Source organism: Hylaeus anthracinus, unplaced genomic scaffold (genome assembly GCF_026225885.1).
Source record: "Hylaeus anthracinus isolate JK02 unplaced genomic scaffold, UHH_iyHylAnth1.0_haploid 12001, whole genome shotgun sequence".
Lineage (NCBI taxonomy): Eukaryota > Metazoa > Arthropoda > Insecta > Hymenoptera > Colletidae > Hylaeus > Hylaeus anthracinus.
The window spans coordinates 234058-246660 of record NW_026534348.1 but is presented as its reverse complement, the minus strand read 5'-3'; the positions used below and the strand labels follow the sequence as shown (position 1 = coordinate 246660).

Genomic DNA, 12603 nt, shown 5'->3' with positions numbered 1-12603 from the left:
GCCACTATCGAAGATTAAATTCCAATAGAGAGACAAATATTTACTGTATACTGTATAAGCTTTCAGTTTAGGATGATCCAGTGGAGCATTACACTATCATAGACCTCAAGATGAAATGGAATTTGGGGTAATCGTCTAGAAACAAACGGATGGAAATCATTTTATTTTATTTAGGCAAAAAACAGCAATAAATTCCATAATATATGCTGTATATCTCATTTTTATGTCTAGTTTGTTTGATTAAAGTATCTGTAACGTATTTTTTTGTTTAATGCATCAAGTACAAGATATATTTTCGACACTATCTCTAATTATACCCAGTATTCTTTCGAGATGTTTCTTCAGGATACCACTAAAACGTTCCGATTCACGGGATTGATCGACTTAGCACGTGGCGGCCGCTTCGAACAACGCGGCCAATCGGTTGCGTAACACTCGGCCACACGGTGCATTGTGCGTTATCATTGAATCGATCCCGAAAGAGCTCTTTAATTCCAGCACGAAAACAGAAACAGTCCAACGGCCTCGACCCGAGCAAAAGTTCGTCGAGGTTGTCGAGCCTGAGGCCGTTCTATGTTCCGTCGTTCGAGGCTCGATTCGAGACTCGAGAAAGGTCGAAACTTGCCGGAGGTAGTCGACTGGCGTCGACCGCGAGCGTCGAGAGCCGAGCGCAACGAGCACGCAAGAATCGAAGCCCATCGTCAGTCCCTCACGGTGAGCCGGTTCAGTCGGTTTCCTTCGTTCGTCTCGAACACGTTGTTTGCAAAGATTGTCCAACACACACACACACACACACACCGCCCTTCCCCCCCCCCCCTGTGGGTGGCTGCGTAAACTCGTCTCTCGTGTTGAACAAAACCCACAGTGTTCTTCGTTTTTAATTCGTTCGTGTTGTCCGCGCGACGCCGACGAACGATCAGTGCGCACGAATTTAGTTGGTGGACAAGCTTTCTCGACGACACGGGGCTGTAATTTTTGGATTTCTACCCTCTGCCCGCCTGTGGATTAATCAACGTCCCGCAAGGGGAACTTTTCTCTAAGGTAGGATGCTTTTAGATTATAACTTGGCGCACGTCGCGCAGGGGCGCGTTTATCAGACGATCGAAAAGGACATCTGCACAAACGTACCGCCTAGAGCTCTTTAAAAACTCATCGTTCTTATTGGAGATATTCTTTATTCGAAAAGTTAGTACGAACAAACGTTAACGTCACACTGTACGAATACACTGATACATCATTTCTAAGTTACGAGAGCATGCACAGGTTAAATAAACCAGTGACTTATTAGGTCAAGTGTGTTATATTCCTGAGTTATTCCTATGGATTAGATATGTCTTTCGTTTTGCTGTACCGATACAATAGAATTTAACTCCTTGCGCTCTCTCTCTCTCTCTCTCTCTCTTTTTTCTTTTTTAAACAGAATCCCTGTAGTTGATTTGTAACGAAGATGTAACGCGCCACTGACGTTGCTCCGAAAACTGCTCCGACTCCACGTGCTTTTATAATGAAACTTTTCAGTCGCGACAAACCGCGTAGTTTCCGTCTTCCTTGTCTTTGAACGTCGAACGAATTACACGATCGACTAGTCTCGTGGAATCGATAATCGTGCCGCGAAACATATTTGCGAGGCAGAATCGCATTCGAACCTTGATACGAACGCGTTTCGAGGATTTCTCAGTTGGCCGTCGCTTGGAAATGTGCACGCGCGATCGAGGTTACTAACAATAAGATCGTTTTCTGAACCGGCGTAATTATAACGCGAATGTTCTCGACGCCGCTAACCGAATCCAGCTTCTGAATCGTTGAAATAGAGCCTCTCGATACGGACGTCTAATTGATCGCAGATTACGGCAAAATTGATTTGGAATTGCGTGCCAGTTTCCGCGGTATGTGCAGGTAATTCGAGCTGTTTCTCTACCTCGCGATACATCTGTTCAGGATTTGGAACGTCGATTCAGAATCCAAGCGTTGCCGATCAAGAGTCTTATACGGTTAGTCGTCGATTCACGATGTTCGGTTAGTCACCGATCTCTGTGCTAGATGGAGTTGGGCAAAATTCATATTGTAATTTTTAACGAATAATTAATGCTTCGACAATTTAACTATCACTGGTTATTCAAGGTTTTTCTTTAGACGAGAATTCCTGCCTATCTTTGGAGTTACGTGGTATAATATTCACACTTATATACAATTTGTAAAAAACATTCATTTAGCGAATTTGTCAAATTGTACGTGTTCTTAACTTCTAGGATGGTGATTTTTAATTAGTCTGACAGAAAACAAAAAGAGTAATGAAAAGAAAAGAGTAAATTGCTCCTAAATCGAAACGCTTCGAAATATCGAATTCTATTGACTTTCGACGGATCATATGGTAAGCACTATGTTTGTCACGGGGCGGCGCGGCGGTAAAATGGAGCCGAGCCGCCACGATGATGCAAATGGGACGGTGATTTAGAGACTCGCGGAGGAGATTAACGCTTCTAAAAGATGCCGGAAATAGATGGTATATATTTATCGATCAGCCATGTTCAGCGTATACAGACGAAGTAGGTACGCCACTGACGGGCGATTACAGTCTGTGTGATCTATAATAGATGGTCGTTTAAGTCACGAGGCGAGACGTTTCAGCGTCCATCGCGCGTAAATAGTGTACTCCTCTAAGCCGTTGCCCTTTGTGAGAGCCAGCGAAACGATTCAAAGTTTTATGTTCAACTAAGTGTTGACACCCAAACGACGGCTTCCTTCAGTTTCGAAATTACGCCGAATGTTATTTCGCCGGCTGGGCCAATCCCGTCCCACGCGCGTGTCTCGCTTTAATTCTTGGACGCTTCTCAACAAAGTATTGTTTATATTTTGATACACTCTCGACCGTAATTTACGGGAACGGATATGCAGTTCGCTGGTCGGAGTCGTTGAAATTCGTTTCGTTATTTTGAGAAAGAAAAGAAATGAAATCTAGGATCACGGGCGTTACATTATATTAGCGCAGGCGCAGGTTGGATCCGTATCCTCCCCTGTATCGGTGCATTTGATGAAAAAAAGTAAAGATATAATCTCTAATCAATGTTAAATTATCTTACGTTGAAAAAATCTGGGCTACAGATTGGTTGAATTGTAGATTTAATTATAGAATTATACTTGTCTTTTCCATAATGAAGCACAGGCACCAAAGTGTAGATTTCTTGAACAATTTCTTCTAAAAATACACGAAACGTACGAAAAAGCAAACATATGCATATACATATATTTAGAATCAGCGTAAAGAAACTTTCCAATGCATATACCTTGTTCTTTTAGGCGGTTTAAAAATAATAGCAAGTGAAGCGACTAAGACTGTGCAATATTTTCTGGAGCATCCTCATATTTAACTTGGCTCAATTGCTTTTCGCGATAAATTGTTCACTTTGTTAGTTGGCACGCAGTCTTCGCTGTTTATGTAGGCACACGGAAGCAAATTGCATGGAATTGATTCAATGTTTACTCCTAACACTGTCTTTTAACGTCTGTAGGAATATGTGCCCGTGTCCATGCCGTTGATCCCGAGAAACGCGATAAATAATTGAAACTCTAGCATTTCTAGCATTTACCTCGTAGAAATGGTGTTTCGGGATGTTTCTTCGGTCATAGAGTTTCATTTCTAGGATAAACATTGCGTTAAAGACCCTTTAGACAGGCAGGAAATGATCAAAAATATTTAACAAGTTCTCTAATAATAATTGAATTCGGAAAAAGGAAAAAGTTGAGGAAACAGGTTACTTCTTTGATAAATCAATCTGAAAATTGATTAAAGTAGTTAACCATGGACGATACAAGAATCACAGTGTTAGGAATTTCTTCAAGTAGCTAATCGATTGGTGTCAACATACATTGTACGGGTGTAAAGTAGACACATGACACCTTAGTTTACCTTTGATGACAATTTTGAAATAGAATATCGGTACACATCGATAACTACTATGTACCAAGTACCCATTCCTTGCTCTCTTTATCAATTTAACAGCGATGAAGTTGAAACGCCTCGATATCGTATCGCAGAGTACTCTTCTGGTACAGTTGAATGCCCTCTCGGCATCTAAATACAATTTGTTTGTCGAGCCGACAACAGTTAGTTAGTTGTTTGGCCGTGTGTCACGTATCGTATCCACTTGTTAGACGCAAATGTCCCGCTTGTAAACAGTATTTAAATTCTCGCGCAAATGTGATCGTCCCACGAGAGACGGCGTCTAAAACTAGTAACTGCCGCAACATTCTGGCTCCGAGAATGATTCAGAAGACGTCTCGTAGGGCACCCCACGTAGTCACCCTCTGACTAATCCACAAACAAAACCCGAGTAATACGAGTATGCATCCTCTATGGCTACTTTCGATCGCAAAATTTTTATTCAGATACAATAATCTAATACGGAGTAAAAGATAAACAATTATTTATTCTTTACTAGTTAAATAAAAATCAGAGTTTTTGTCGTAGAATCAAGTGTTTTGCGATGATTAAATAAACATTTTTATGGAATCTCTGCTGAAAACACTATTTTTATGGTTAAATTTGCTACTATGCTTATTTTTAATTTGTTTCGCAGCCTTAGACATATTTGACATCTCTACAAATAGTCACTAGGCTGCGAGTGTTTATACATTTATGATGAATGGAAATATAAGAAAATATATGACATAGAAATGGAAAAATATACAATACTCGTTTCCCGTTTTAAATGCGAAGGCATATGTACATTCCAGTTGAAGTCTTTATCTATATCAATAAATATACGAATTACATAAACATCTGGAGTCCATGAATTATTATTGCTTGCAAATAATATTATAACTAGTTTGTAATTTATCGTGTTGAAAATTATTAAACGATACGGCACGGATTCGCAGTACCGGTTAGACGACGAGTTGCAAAAGCACTACCAGACTTTTTCTAATCGCAATTCCGTACGATTCAATGACAATCTTGCAACCGTGTTGCGGTTTTCAAGGAAACCTTGCCTGTCATTAAGTCCTAATGCAACGAAATGCTTCCATAATTTCGCTGCTTGCCATCTTGAATGTTCTTCGAGCAAATATACGTTTAATGATACGATAAATATTCACGGGCGAATATTAGATGAATCCATTGCGAATTGAAGGATTCCTAACTGTAGGTCATTCGAGAAGCAGGAAACCTTAATATCGCGAGATTGCATCCAATGAATGATTAGTATATGTAAATCGTTTGCTGATTGCTTCGAAAATCAGTTGGATAGTTTCCTTCCAAAGAAAAGTCAATGACGTTAACGAACCGCTTTAGCAATTTAAAATAACTTGGCGTGCGATTGAGTGATTCCTATATCGAGTTTCAGGTGCGATAATTGCATAATTCGAAGATTTCTCTTACTTATTCGGCCTTCGAAATAATCAATATTCTATTCCGAGTTTGCTTTTTGGATGCACGCCTGAGCGAATAGCGAGTCGAGGCATAGACAGAGTCCTACTTAAGTAGCAACTTGGCAGGATGCTTCTGTAATCGTTAATCAGTCATCGGCGATACGTGCAAGAATGTGGCATAACATCCTTATCGGTTAACACGATATTCACACTCAGATTTTCATTAACGGAATAAATTGAATTCTGAAATGTACATTCGCCGTGAAATTGTCGATACTTGATAGAAATTTAAAAGAATTTATAGGTGCAATTTTGAAAATATTTATTGGGAGTTGGCAAGGGAAATTTCAAGTACACTAAAAATCAGACAGTTTTTATTTTATCGAATGAAAAATAAAAAGAATAAAAGATAAAACATATTCACAGATTTTCAAAGGTTAATTAACACCATTAAAAGACAACATTTTTTTTACCATTGAATAATAAATAATTTATTTCAGAACCATTTCATCACATTTCTCAACTTTTTCTTTTATGGAGTTAATCGATTTGTGAAATGAACGGCTCAATTATTGAATAATTCTTAAATATACCATATTAATTAAAAGGAGGATGACAATGTTAAGAATAGAAACAAAATGGAATCGAATATTTCGTATTTCATACACGAATCCCCGAGTCCCATCCACCGGAACTTGGCTATCTCTGCTTCCTAAATGAAGCTGGCAGGTGGGTGGACGGAAAAGGGATAGTCTAAAACACACGGGGGTTTACGAAACACAAGGTAAATCGGTTGTACCCGTGTCGTTGGATGACGCGTGTTTGTTTGACGCTCGTATAAACCGGTCGCGTCGCGGCGCGCTGACCAGCGGGTAGGTCAGTGCTTCTCAATCTTTTTTTCTTATGACTTTTATTTATCTCTAGGATCTCCACTTTTCATAGTTATTCATTATTCAAAGTAATGGCGCAGTAATTGTTTACTTATTTATGTATCTTTTCTATACAGTTTTTATATGCAATTTATGAATTATATACAATTGTTTCGTGCATTATTCAATATAATTAGTATCTAACACATCCTGAAATAACACCTTTCTATATAAATGAACAATTTCATAGACAGAGCATAGCATGCCTCTAAAAAATATCATTTTGAGTCCAAGACCAAACAAACTTGTAGCTTCGTACTTGCCATGTTACTTTTTCCTTTTTTTCCCCCTCCTGCCTCACAATGGAAGCCACTGTAGCCACCGTTGAGAATCTCTGGCGTAGGCGAGTCGTGCGTGCACGCGCGAGGAAAACGCATGTGCGTGTAGCGTGCGTAAGCCGAGCGTGGCAGCGACCAAGAGTCTTACCAGAGGGACGTTGAAGCGAGAGAAAGAGAGGCGCAGGAGCGACGTTTCGAGTGCCGTTACAACGTCCAGAGAGGCCTCTCGATAAACCTGAAGCGTGCATCTTTGCCGTGGAGAGCATTAGGCCGTACCGAGGATGGATGGAAAACAGGATTCTTTGTGACGCAGGAGCATAGGGAGTTGGTTTGTCGCGAGAGGTAGTCTTGGTTTATTCTTTGTTGGATGTGTTAAGTACCCCGAGATTATTCCCTGGATTCCGAGCTACGTGATTAATTGGTTCTGGTTCGGGCCCCTCGTCTGGGAGCGAACGAGGAGAGGTTTGACGATGTTTGGGATGGTTGGGATGGCCAGGCATTTAAGTGTCTCGTGGGAGGAGTAATGTGGTTTTATTCGTGAGTATTCGTGTAATCGTTCAAGTGGGAAGATAAACATGGTCGTCTTTCCTTCGGTAATAAAACTCTTTACGATTTGATTCCGAAGCTGCGTGGTGCGCAGGGTGGTCTACGTATGTTGCAAGCTGGTTGTTTTTTTTTTTTTTTTTTTTTTGTGGAAACTATAGAGGTTTAATCATTGAACTATTCGTATTATATGATTCTATTTGTATCCTTAATGACGCTAGTATTGAATAATTATTGAATAATTCCAAATATGCAATGGTAATTAAAGGGGGGATGAAAATGTTAAGAATAGAAACAAAATAGTTATTTATTTGATACTTGTTTTTAAAGAAACAATTATTCGTTATTAAGAAAATGAATAATAAACATTTATCGAGTATTTTACCGGAGTTGTGTTCCATTTTTTCTTTGCAAATCATTGACGCAAACATTCCGAAATGTTTGCGAAAAATTCTCAGTACGTACATGTGATCCATTCACGTAATTTCGCCAAAGAGCGATTAGTCCTCTGAATTTCATAGCGACATCAAGTATTCTCTTGCCCAATCTTTGTGGGGCATTGAAAAAATGCCCGTGTTTATCCGTTCAAGCACGCACGATTAAGGACGATTATTGCGAGAGACGTGACTTTGCGTTATAAACACACATACACATAGTTACTTGTTCTTTTTCAACGAACGCTTTGGAGTCCATTTCACGGTAGCGAGTACGTGTCGAATGAAAAGCGATTACGAAATGCGGTGAATTAGATTCGGCATGGACACGGCATTGTTTCAGTCTTTGGTTTTCTCTCTAATTCGCGTGAAAAAAAGAAATCGGTAAAGTAACTGTGTTCATTTAATGGTTGGATGCAGATAGGATCTACCGCATTGCTAATTTGTTGCGCGATCGGCTGACAAAATGAATAGCATGCTAGTACGATTTTATTTTCCAGCTACCTTTTACTGTTTTCTTTGATTTAACTCACTACGATAGGGAGAAATGATAGAGATCGAAAGCGTGAGTCCGTTCGATTGCATACAGGAATTATACAATTGTGGAAAATGAGCGAATCGGTCTAATTACTATTATGTGTTGTTTAATTTTATCAACGAGTATAAAATGCATACTTTTAACGAGGCAATTAATATTATTTATGTTTGTCAGAATGTAGGTATATATATAGCACAATATTCATCAGATAATATCCCTCGTAGAAACTTATGCAGTTGCAAAACGCATCGATGTAGGAGATCGATAGCTGTCCTACAAGGCCGAGTATGAATTTCGAAACTCTGTCAGAGTGTTGGTACGGTAAAATATTGAATAAAGGTTTACTATTAATTTTCTTAAGAACGAATAGATGATGATCACACTCAACAAACAAATATCAAATAAATAGCTAGACGCTTTTCTTATCCATTATCTATTATTCAAATAATATTTCGACCATATCTGCACGTTATATCTAGCATTGAACTTAACGAATCTATGCGTTCGAATGTAAATTATTCCAACCCAAATGACAACGCCATATATCTCATTCCTTCTTGTAATCAAAGTTGTAAAATATTCAACTGTCCCACCACTGTCGAGCTATCGTTACGAAACAGATCGCTATGAAAACAGATCGGTTTCGCTCCCAACTCGTAGAGCGGTTGGAACGCCTGTAATCGTGGATCTTTCCGGGTGTGATAGATGAACGGGTCCCACTGCTCGAGACCAGGACTTATCGATCCACGCGGACAACTTAGAGACTTTAGAGATTGCGAAAAATCGCCGATCATGCCGTGTTTTCTCTCACGGGAAACGATGCGCGATGGGTTGAATCCCGCGATTTATCGATCACGCGGTGAAAGTAACGCCGTTCGATACAAATTTAGAAAGCCGATCGTGCCATCTTACTGTTTGCTCTGAATTAGACGCGTGCGTTTTCGAGTTGTCGGCGATTAACAGGTGGTTCGTTCCTATCCAAACACGAAACAGATCGTTAATTAACCGGCAGTTATTTCCTCTCGTCTTCTAATACTTGACGATTCTAACTGTTGGCTTGGTGATATGGGTCAGAAACTGCTTACACCTTGGAGGCTTCCTCTGTCAGCGGCGAACAATGTAGCATATTCTCGTATCTTAAGACGAACAATCGAACCTAGAAAGTAATTGTAATCCGTAACAAGCCATTACTCGCGAGTGAGAGGTCGATTGGTTTTACAGCTGGTTTTACACTTTCTTCTCGAAGCGAGCCCTATGGACTCGATAAATTTACTTAGGTTCTTCTAAGTAGACCAGAAGAGGTCGACGCACGACGGTGACCGTAGCGAGCCCGAGAACGAGAGCGAGAGCACGCGGTGCCTTGTACTCGAAGATGTTCATTAAAGCGTAAAAAGCTCGAAAGAGTCGTAACAAATTAGCTGGACAACAATGGGAGAGAGTCACTTATCCCTCCAGTAGTCCGCAGCAGCCGCGGAACAACGAATCGGTTGGCAGCAGCCGCGACTATCTGTCATTTTCAACTGCTTTGGTACGACGCGACGCGACGCGGCGTCGTAGAATTTCCTCGTGATTCATCTCGCGGCTGGCTGTATCCTTTTTTCACTAATCAGATTTCCAGACGACGGGAGATTCATCGCTGTACACGCCCTCGAGACGCCAGGTCTGAAAGGGTTAACGTGTTTACGTTACGAGTAATACAAGTGCATTTATTTCAATTTTACTCAACAATAAATGGTCGAATCGACGAAATAGTAAAGTATGCTAGTTGATCGTTGCTCCATTGTATTGACACGCCAAGATTTATAGTCGCGTCGTTCGTTAGTAAAAACACTGTAGAGGAAGCGTTGTCGGATACGCGCAGAGTGACAAGGCAGAAACTTGCCTATTGTTTCGTTGATAGGCGCCACCACAGGTTCGCGTTCAAGTCTCGGGTGTGTTTAGTACGAGTTGTCCTCCGTCGAAAAACCTACGCCGCGAAACAATACCAGTCTGTGACGTCTATTACGCGTCTACTGTTTGCAAGGTGTTTGTAAACGTTGCTTGCTTTCTAGTCTCTCCATCTTGTACATCGTAGAATAATGAAATTTTAAACCGTGAAAATGGAACGTGAACATTTGTTATCATCTTAAGCGATGTACTCTGTAGATAGAGTGGGACCTCGATTATCCGATGGGCCTTGATTTATCCGGGCTCTTACGGTCCCAGTGGGGTCGGTTAATCAAAGTCCCACTATACTTAATATTTATTTCGTTATATATCGGTAACTATAATATTTCCTTTCCATTTTAACATTGTTCTGTAAAGTATCACTTGCTAACTAAAACTCTGCAGATCGAAATTACACTAACAATTAATGCTTTAATCCTGATGTTGCGTGATTCAGGTCTCTATCCAGAAATTATAAACTTAAGATAAGTTTGTTAGGTCGTAATACTAGGTTGTTAGGTGTAATATAGTTGCACTATAAAATTTTTTCAAATGTACATGTTTCCGTTCCTCCTAGGGATTTAGGGATAAATGACGTACCATACAAGTAATAACTACGAACCAATTTCCTGCATGCACGCTTTCGTTGAGTCCTTAATCATAACTGGATTATTCCATTAGCTCGAGAGTGAAAAAAATCTAGAAAGCTTTAATTGAAGTGGAACGAGAGAGACTGTTGGTCCCCGTAAAACGCATATCTTAATCTAACGCATTGATATGGAGAGGACCTACTTCGCTCGTTGAGAAACCGGTTCGTCCGTAATTGCAGAAAACAAAGTATTCATGGCATAAGAAGCGTGTTTTTTGTTTCTTTTTGGGTGGTTTGAGTCACTCGACGATAGACATTCCGGAAACGTAGCTGAAGAAACGATCGCGGCATTCCGAGTTTCAGAATATTCGCGTTAAAGAGACCGGAGCCTATTCTTTGTGCCCGCGGTAACGTTGACTTTCGAACGATCTATTAAATTATACGGTAGTCCTTGCTCGATCTACTGTGACTTTCGCTGAAGCATCTCGAACGAACGGAATTGCAAGATCCGCTGGATGCGCCTGACTGCGTTTATAGCATGGAGAAGTGGGAAATCAATGGGAGTTTCGTCGATCACTGTTCTGTCCATTCATTAAAGTCTCCAACTCTCTAACCTGCTGGCTCTCTATATGGATATATAGGTTATAAATTGCAGGTGTCCTTATTACATCCAGGTAAAGGTAGACCAAGATTGTAATGTATCAATGAGGTACTTTCTTTATTGCTATACAGGGTCGACGATACGATTGCTCGGGGGACGTGCACGAGGAAACTGAGAATATTTTATTTCTACCGCTCTGTTCCCTCCGGAATAATTGAATTTTGACTTCATCAAAGTATATTTTCTTCTCGAGAGTTTAAGGCCACATGGAGGAACGAAGGTGTTCAAAAAATGAATAAATTATCTACAAGATTTACATTAAATATAAATATAAATGAATTTATAAATTTATATTGTGTAGTGAATAAATGTGCAAATTAATTATTATTCAAAACGCGGACTTTGTACGAACCTTTGACGATTGTTTCAAGATTCAAGTTTTGCTTGTAGATACATGATAATTTTCCAACACGCCCTTACGAAATTTTAGTGAAGGTGTCAATATTCGTTTTTACGTAGATAACCGCTGCGACACGTGAAAGAGTTAGTAGAAAGACATGAAGTACTGTGTCCTGTTTGCGGTATTATCACAGTCTTTTTTCTCGACTCGAGCAAACAGTCTTCTTCTTGCGGCATTTCACACCCACAAGTCGCTGCGGCTTTTCCCTCGCGTTCCTTTTCTTCTCAGTGTCTCTCAACGCTCGTATTTAAATGGAGTTCATCCCTCTGATATTATATAAAATTCGTACGTTGTTAGGCTCAATAGGAACTCAATTTCGAACGTTTACGTACCCAAATACCTCTATTGTCACACTTCGAAATGAATAGTTTCACTTATTCGTGTTTGTACGCGAATGCTTATGCAATTATTTATCATCTATTGCTATATACATATACTATTATATTAGCTATTTATTTTGTTTGCCAGATAAACGGTACACACGATGTCACCTACTTTCCCCATCTCATTCGAATAGAATTATTCTTGATGGCTTTTTAAAGACACTCTTCTTATCGTCCATTCATCGTTTTTTCCAGCGTGGAAACTCGGTGTGATGTAAAATAGAACTTCTCACGCCTTGCGTGTACCTCTTTCAAAGGATTTCCTTTTATGAGTACATACTCGAGTGCGCACCGTGAGAAATCTGACTTAAACATAACAAAGCACTGACAACATTTTACATACCCTTACGATAAAGTAAAATGTTAACAAGAGAAATTATACGGCCATTGCAGTGTTTAAAAATTTTTGCGAGCAACAGCAATCCACACAGTATGTGTGTGAATCGTTACGCTTTAACGAACGACGGTGTTGAATGGAGGGGATAAAGAGGGGTGCATGTTTGTAAACAGTGTGGGGAATATTCCTTTATCATTACGCAACACACGCTCCCTTCG

General features: G+C 40.0%; 1 protein-coding gene across 2 annotated transcripts in view; it reads left to right on the top strand.

Moving 5' to 3' along the window:
- Window positions 1–709: 709 nt before the first annotated feature.
- LOC128890785 (serine-rich adhesin for platelets) overlaps window positions 710–12603 on the top strand; it is a 133110-nt gene continuing 121216 nt past the window's right edge. For both annotated transcript variants that reach the window (XM_054149630.1, XM_054149629.1), the window contains exon 1: window positions 710–1041. The gene's annotated coding sequence lies outside the window, so the exon portion shown is untranslated. The remainder of the gene's footprint in view (window positions 1042–12603) is intronic.